Consider the following 7636-nt stretch of genomic DNA (forward strand, 5'->3'; position numbering starts at 1 on the left):
GGCAGTTGTGAAAGTAGTGTGAAGTTCCCACTGCTATCCATAGAGAGGAGTGAAACATGTCCTCTGACATGCTTCTGTGGGGGTTCAGGAGGCTGTACCCCGGCCACCTTCTCTGCAAAGTAATGCTTGTGCCAGTCTCTGTACCCCAGCTTGCTCCTTTGGGGTGAGCTTGCCTCCAGACAAGGATCCCACCAGCAGGAAGAACAGAAACCTCTGGGAGTCCTCCCTGGCTTCACCCTGGGATGAACCCCGCTTAGTATGAGGCTCTGGCCTCCCATACCCAGCCAGCACCACCTCTTCCTCCATAGCCAGCCAGTGGCGTCTCAGCTATGCTATGTACCTAGACACAGCCTTATATGTTCTGGTTGAATCCCAGGCCAAACTTCACCATACCTAGGCTTTCAGGTAGGAAATCCTGGCACTGGGTCAGCAGACCAACTGCCCCACAACAGATCTTTGTCCCCTGCCAGCCTCTTCTCCATCCTTCATTCATACGCCTCAACCCCATTGCCTCCACACCAGGAATCCTCCTCCTCTCTGCACTCATGCCTCCAGATGGCCATCTGGCTATCCTCCATGTATGGCCTCTCTTGTCCAGCAGATGTCCCCTCTTACTCTCTTTTTCTTACTTACTTTGGATATGGTTTGTGTTTGTTTGTTCGCTTTTCAAGACAGGGCTACTCCATGTAGCCCTGGCTGTCCTGGAACTCACTCTGTAGACCAGGCTCGAACTCATAGAGATTCACTTGCCTCTGCTTCCCAAGTACTGGGATTAAAAGCATGTGCCGCCATCATTCGTCTGGTTTGTAAGTACTGGAAACATCTCATTGTGGACTTGGTAAATGGATAGTATCTTTTGTTCTGCAGTGCTTTGGTTATCACTTGTAGTGGCTTGAAAAGGAATGGACCCCATAGCTGGGTGGTGGTGGTGCACGCCTTTAATCCCAGCACTTGGGAGGCAGAGGCAGGTGAATTTCTGAGTATGAGGCCAGCCTGGTCTACAGAGTAAGTTCCAGGACAGCTAGGGCTACACAGAGAAACCCTGTCTCGAAAAAAAAAAAAAAAAAAAAAAAGAAAGAAAGAAAGAAAGAAAGAAAGAAAGAAAAGAAAGAAAAAAGGAATGGATCCCATAGAATTTGTTAGAATGCTTGGCCCATACAAAGGGGTATCATTAGGAGGTGTGGCCTTATTGAAGTAGGTGTGGCCTTGTTGGAGGAAGTGTGTCATTGTGGGGGTGGGCTTTGAGGTCTCATATATGTTCAAGCTACACTGGTGTAATAATCTACTTCTGCTGCCTGTGGATCTAGATTTAGAACTCTTGGATCCTCTGGTACCATGTCTGCCTGGATGCTGCCATGCTTCACATCATGATGATAATGGACTGAATCTCTGAAACTGTGGGCCAGCCCCAATTAAACATTTTGTGTTGGGGGGCTGGAGGGATGGCTCAGATGTTAAGAGCACTGCTTTTCCAGAGGTCCTGAGTTCAACTTCCAGCACCTACATGGTGGTGACTCACAACCATCTGTAATGGGATCTATCTGATGCTCTCTTCTGGTGTGTCTGAAGACAGCTACAATGTACATAAAACAAATAAATCTTTAAAAAAAAAAAGTTGTGCTGGCCATGGTGTCTCTTCACAGCAATAAAATGCAAATTAAGACACTTGTCTACCAAGAAGTCTATTCCTCAGGATCTTGATATTAAGAGTTGGGACCATGCATGGGCTAGAGAGATGGCTCAGTGGTTAAGAGCACTGGCTACTTTTCCAGAGGACCTGAGTTCAATTCCCAGAAACCACTCAGTGGCTCACAACCATCTGTAATAGGATCCGATGCCGCCTTCTAATATGTCTGAAGGTAGTGACAGTGTATTCATATACATAAAATGAATAAACAAATCTTAAAAAAAAAGTTGGGACCTTGATGATCCCAGTGGAAAGTGGTTGGGTCACCAGGGTGCTGTCCTTGGAATGAATTAAGGATGTTTTCATGGGATCCCAACTTGTTGAAGCCAAACACTGGGTTGGGATAGAGTTATGATCCTTCTCCACAGTTATCCTGTCACTGCTCCTGGAACGTCATATGACAGTTTATACCTGCTATCCACTCTCCCTATCAGAAGATCCTAAGCCAGTACCATTCTGAGCTGACCCATGTTGCTCAGACACGTTTGTGACTCACTGTGTGTCCCCATCATGACAAGCGCTCCATGTGTCAGGCTCACAGAACCTCTTCTCTTCATGGCATTGTGCTGATGAGATCTCGGTCAGTAAGACTCACTGAGGAAGCGACTGTCCTTGCTTGTGTGACTGTACTTAGGGACAGGCGCTCCTCCTGGGCAACATACTTCCCTCCACTACCTGCTTACTCCTGGTGGTAGTCCTGACATCCTTAATCTCAGTATGTGCAGGAGAGGACTATGTAAGATCCTTGATAATATTACATGGATAGATGGGTGTTGGGTGGATGGAGAGAAAAGAAGGAAAAATACAACAGGAAGAAAAGTAAATAGAAAAAAGGAGGGAAAGTAAGAAAATTAGAGAAAGAAGAAAAAGCAGGGTTTTGTTGTTATTGTTTGTTTAAAGGGAACAGGAAAAAAGAGAAAAGTGTTGGGCGAGGACTCAAGTCAACAGCACTTGCTGATTGGTCAGTCTAGCCTAGTCAGTGAGCTCCATTGTTGATTGGCCAGTCGGCCTAGCCCAGTCAGTGAGCTCCATTGCTGATTGGCTAGTCAGCCTAGCCCAGTTAGTGAGCTCCATTGCTGATTGGCCAGTCAGCCTAGCCCAGTCAGTGAGCTCTATTGCTGATTGGCCAGTCAGCCTAGCCCAGTCAGTGAGCTCCAGGCTCACTGAGAGAGCCTGTCTCCAAAGAGTGGGGTGACTTCTAGCCTCCGCACATATCTGTATACACACATGCACTGCATATACTTTTTTGGGCGGCCTGTATCACTCAAATGAAAGATGGGGAAGGGGATGGAGAGGTGGCTTAATGTTTAAGAGCACTTGCTGCTCTTGCAGATCATCAGGCTTGATTCCCAACACTCATATGGTAACTGGCGAGCATCTGTAACTCCAGTTCAGGGGAATCTGATTCCCTCTTCTGTTTCTGCAAGCACCAGGCACACGCATGCTGCACACCCACATATATTTTTAAAAAGAACGGGGCTGGGGAGACTGTTGAGTGGATAAGAACATTTGCTACTCTTGCAGGGGGTGGGGCTCAGCTTCAATTCCCAACACATAGTTACAACTGTCTGTAACTCCGGATACCCTCATCTGCCCTCCATGGGCACACACATGTACACAAACATACATATAAGCAGGACACTCATGTGTATAAAATAAAAATAAATCTTAAAAAAAAAATGACAAAGAGAAAGAGGAAAATGGAACAGAGGGAAAATGACAAGAGGAGAGGGAAAGTGAGCTAGAGAGAGGCATGGATAAGATGTCTCCAGGGCGCTGGGCTTTCAGTGCTGAGCCCCAGTCAGCTCTGGGAAGTAGATCTGCAAGGACACAGCCACCATCTGTCCCAGCTCCCCATCCTTAGACAGGTCAGCTCCGCGATGACCTTCTCCACTGGTCTTCTCTTCACAACTCAGATTTATTTTTTTCCTGTGTAGGTGAGTATGTGGCATGTGTGTATTGCAGGTTATGAGAGTGCTCATGCATGTGTGTGCAAATCTATCGGGAAGCCAGAGACCGACCTTGGTGGAACCAGCTTTGCTTAGCCTGACTTGGGTATTACGCAATGACTACATGGAAAACACATGGCACAGTGCCCTATGAAGATGCATACTTTGTACCCATCAATATATAAAAGCTGTTTTATAAAAAGCTGTCTTGGTGGGTGTGGACATCTGGGGTGGAAATGGCTGCTCCTTGAATTATCTGGGTTTGGTGGTATTTTGGTATGGCGAGGAGCGGGGAGGGAACTGAGCCCAGTGCCTCCCACACGCTATCCAAGCCAGTACAACTCAGCTACGTCTCAGCTATTTATTTATTTATTTATTTATTTATTTATTTATTTATTTATTTTTGAGACAAGGTCTCACAGAATTGCCCAGTATCACCCTTGAACCCTTGATCTTCTTGCTTCAGCCTCTGTAGCAGCTGGGATCTTAGGCCTGCACCACCAGCGTGGCTTCAAGCTTAGCTGGAGCTCTGATTTCATTGGTGCAGCGTACCTAATGCTCCGAGCTTCATGTGGCCATCACAGAAAAATGTGTTGGTTTTTTTTTTTTTTTTTTTTCAACTTAACCTACTCAAACAGATCATCTTATAAAATTTTTAACATGTGTTTGTTTATTTGGGGGTTAGAGATAGAACACAGACCGTTGCACATGCTAAGCGTCTGTTATACCACTGAGCCACGCCCCCCGAGCCACGTTCTCCCCCCCGCCCCTCCAGCCAGTGTTCACTTGCGTTAAAGTCACACACGCAATGAAAACAAAGGGCAGTGCAGGAGCCCACACTTTTTCTCGTTTTCCTCCATCAGCTTCCGTGTGTGGCTGCCTACTCGAGCGCTCAAGATAGCTACTGTGGCTTTGCCACCAGGTCTCGTGTTCCAGACAGAAAGTGGGTGAAGGGTGAAGCGCTAAGCAGAAGAAACGATCTCTCAGCATCTGGTCTTTGTCTGCACATTAGAGGACGGACTTTCAGACTTGAGCCCACGGTCAGAAAGGTGTCAGGTGGTCACTGATGCTGGCAAGCGGCCAACAGAAGCTGACCTAGTTGTTTTCCAGTTGAGTTCTTGGAATTTTATACTGTGTGTGTGTGTGTGTGTGTGTGTGTGTGTGTGTGTGTGTGTGTGTGTGTGTGTACAATATGGCAGATGCAGAGATGTCAAAGGACAATTTGGGGAAACCGATTCTCTCCATTCACCTTATAGGTTGATGATCTTAAATTCAGATTGTCAGGTTTGGCGGCAAGTGCAACCTGCTGAGGCATCTTGGGACCTGAAATGATCTAAAAGTCTTTATGATGCTCAAAAACTTCAGCCACAGGCGTGTCTCAGATCTGAGGGTTCCGAGCGTTTGGCCTATGGATGTTTGTTTACCTATCTGTCAAATAGCCCCTAGTTCAAAAGACGTCTAACCTCTGACTGCCCCTTTGGTCCCAAGCTCTCCCCATGAAGAGTGCTCAGTCCGCACAGCATGCCAAATGAACCTATCACTGACGCTATACAACTCAAACGCTTGGTGTCCTCCCACCACAGCATCTGGTCCTGGAGATGACAGAGCTGGGCTTACTAGCTAGTGTATGGCATAACCTTTACCAGAGCAGAAGGCCCCAGAAGAGAGGGGCTTCCTCAAGTCACACAGCCAGAGAACAAAGGCAGTCACCCTCAGGTCAGTGTGCTTCTGGCCTCATACCATAGGAAGAGGAGCAAGCAGGGATATAGTGCCTGCCCCAATTTCTCTTAAATGGATAGAAAGACAATAGATGTGTGTGTGTGTGTGTGTGTGTGCACGTGTGCGTGCAGAGAAGACCCAACTCTGGGCCCAGCTTGGAGGCTTTGGTCCTGGAAAGGTAGGTCCTTCATGGAATATTGCTGTCATGCTGTTCTGTCTTCTCCCAGAGGGAGGATCTTGGTTTAGAGAGCTGGAAGAATCAGACAGTGGTGCCACACTCAGGAAGTAGAGGCAGACCGATCTCTGTGAGTTCAAGGCCAGCCTGGTGAATACACAGAGAAATCCTGTCTCACAACAACAACAAAGGCTGGAGGAGGTTCTCCTGAGAGAGCTGCTACCCTACGCCAGTCACACACTCCAAGGTCCTGTGCCCAGGCCCTTCCCTCTCTGAAGCCCAACTATCTTCATCTCCCACAGAGCTCCATAGGCCTCTTCTTAGGCCCAGGGCATGTCTTTGATAGGCCCTCCCTGACCCCCACAAGCTCAATGAGCCTCCACACCCTGACTTCTGCCCTCCCTGCATCCCCTCTGCTCCTCCCTGGAATGCTGTCCTCATCCTCTTCCCTTTCTTTCTCCCCTCTCCTCTCCGCTCTTCTCTCCACCCTCTCATTTTCCTTCCCTCTCCTTATTCCTGCCACCTACTGACAAACTGCAGTAGGAACAGCCCTGCACCCCCAGCCCCAGCCGTTTCCATGGATCTGGGCCCAATACAAACAGCCCAGGACCCCCCACCTTCAGCCTGGCCTTGGGAGTAGGGTTGGGTGGGCAGATGAGGTCATTGCCACAGGCCCCCCAGCAGGCTAGCAGGCCTGCGAGGGGAGGAAGTGTTTGTTTGCTCTTGTTTCCCTGGCAACTTGCTGGACCCTTCCCCCACTCCCATCCCTGAGCAGGCCAGCAAAGCTGCCGATAGGACCACTTGCCCCTTTCCAGCCCGTGCCTAGCTGTGCTGAGACCCCAGGCCATTATCCTGGGCTGCTGGGAAGTGGCTATAACCCTTAACCCCACTTCCAGAGGTGGAGTTTGGAGAATGGAGACAAGACCAGGGTTGAGGATCAGCCTGAAGCTCCACCTGCTGTCCCTGGGTAACAGCACCTCTTTGGGGGACCCTCAACAGAGGCAACAGGTTGGGGTCAGCTCCAACCTTATAGGAACTGAGCCCAGACATCCCTGGCAGGCAGTGGAAAGAGGAAGGACAGGGCAAAACAGTGCCCCAGTGTGGCCAGTCTCCAAGCAGCTCCAGGGTCTCCAGGGTGCCAGGTGTGTATGTCTGCCCCAGCCCCACAAATTCACTGGCAAGTCCTCTCCAGTTCTCTTGTGTGCTGAGGGATCATAGAGAATCTCATAGATAGAACCCCCCACCCCAGGTCAGACTAGGCCAACTCAGTCTCCAGAAAGCTGAGGATGGGCGCACACAGGGTTTGTGTGTGCACATGGGCAGGCAGGCTAGACCCCCAGGAATGACCTGACCCAACGTGCACACAACCTTCTACAGTCAGCATGCCTCACCCTAACCTCCCCACCCTGACAGCAGCTCCTGTAGGAGCTTTCACAAGCAACCCGGGCCAGGAACTGGGGACAGTTAGGACACCTCTCCGGGTCCCCATGCTCCATAATACATCCAGGGCAACCAAAGACTTCCACTGTCTATACTGGTCTCAGGCCAGCTTCCTCTTCCTCTCCCTTGTCCCAGTGTGTCCTTCATCTATCTCCCCTTGATCCTCTCCTTCCCCACCTCTTCCTCCTCCTCCTCTTCCTCCCCCCTTCCTCCCCCTTTCACATCTGCTTCCCTTTCTCTGTCCCCTCCTTCTTCGTTCATTCCTCTGTCTCTTCTCCTCTCTACCTTCATCCTTGGTGTCTGAAGTCAGCCTTACAGGCAAGGCGGGATCCAACCCAATACCTTCCCACTGTTGCACACTCAAGGCTTTCTGAGACATTACCTAAGTGCCTCCTTACCTAATCCCCCAGCCATCTCCCACACCAGCCAGCCCCGCTGGGAGGAGAGCCAGATGCCTGCCTCAGCCCAGTCTCAGCTCAGGGAGTTGCCTGGTTGATCGCTGGCTGGCCCCTAGCACCTGCATATCCTAGGCTTGTGTCTCCACCTATGAAAGACCCTGGGGTCATACCATTGAAGAATGTGTCTAATGGGACCCACCCCTTCTGTGTTCACTTGCCAGCACTTGTGATTGGACACCCTGTCCTCTAAGAACTGCTAGAGAATCTC

The sequence above is a fragment of the Arvicanthis niloticus genome, chromosome 6, assembly GCF_011762505.2.
Source record: "Arvicanthis niloticus isolate mArvNil1 chromosome 6, mArvNil1.pat.X, whole genome shotgun sequence".
Lineage (NCBI taxonomy): Eukaryota > Metazoa > Chordata > Mammalia > Rodentia > Muridae > Arvicanthis > Arvicanthis niloticus.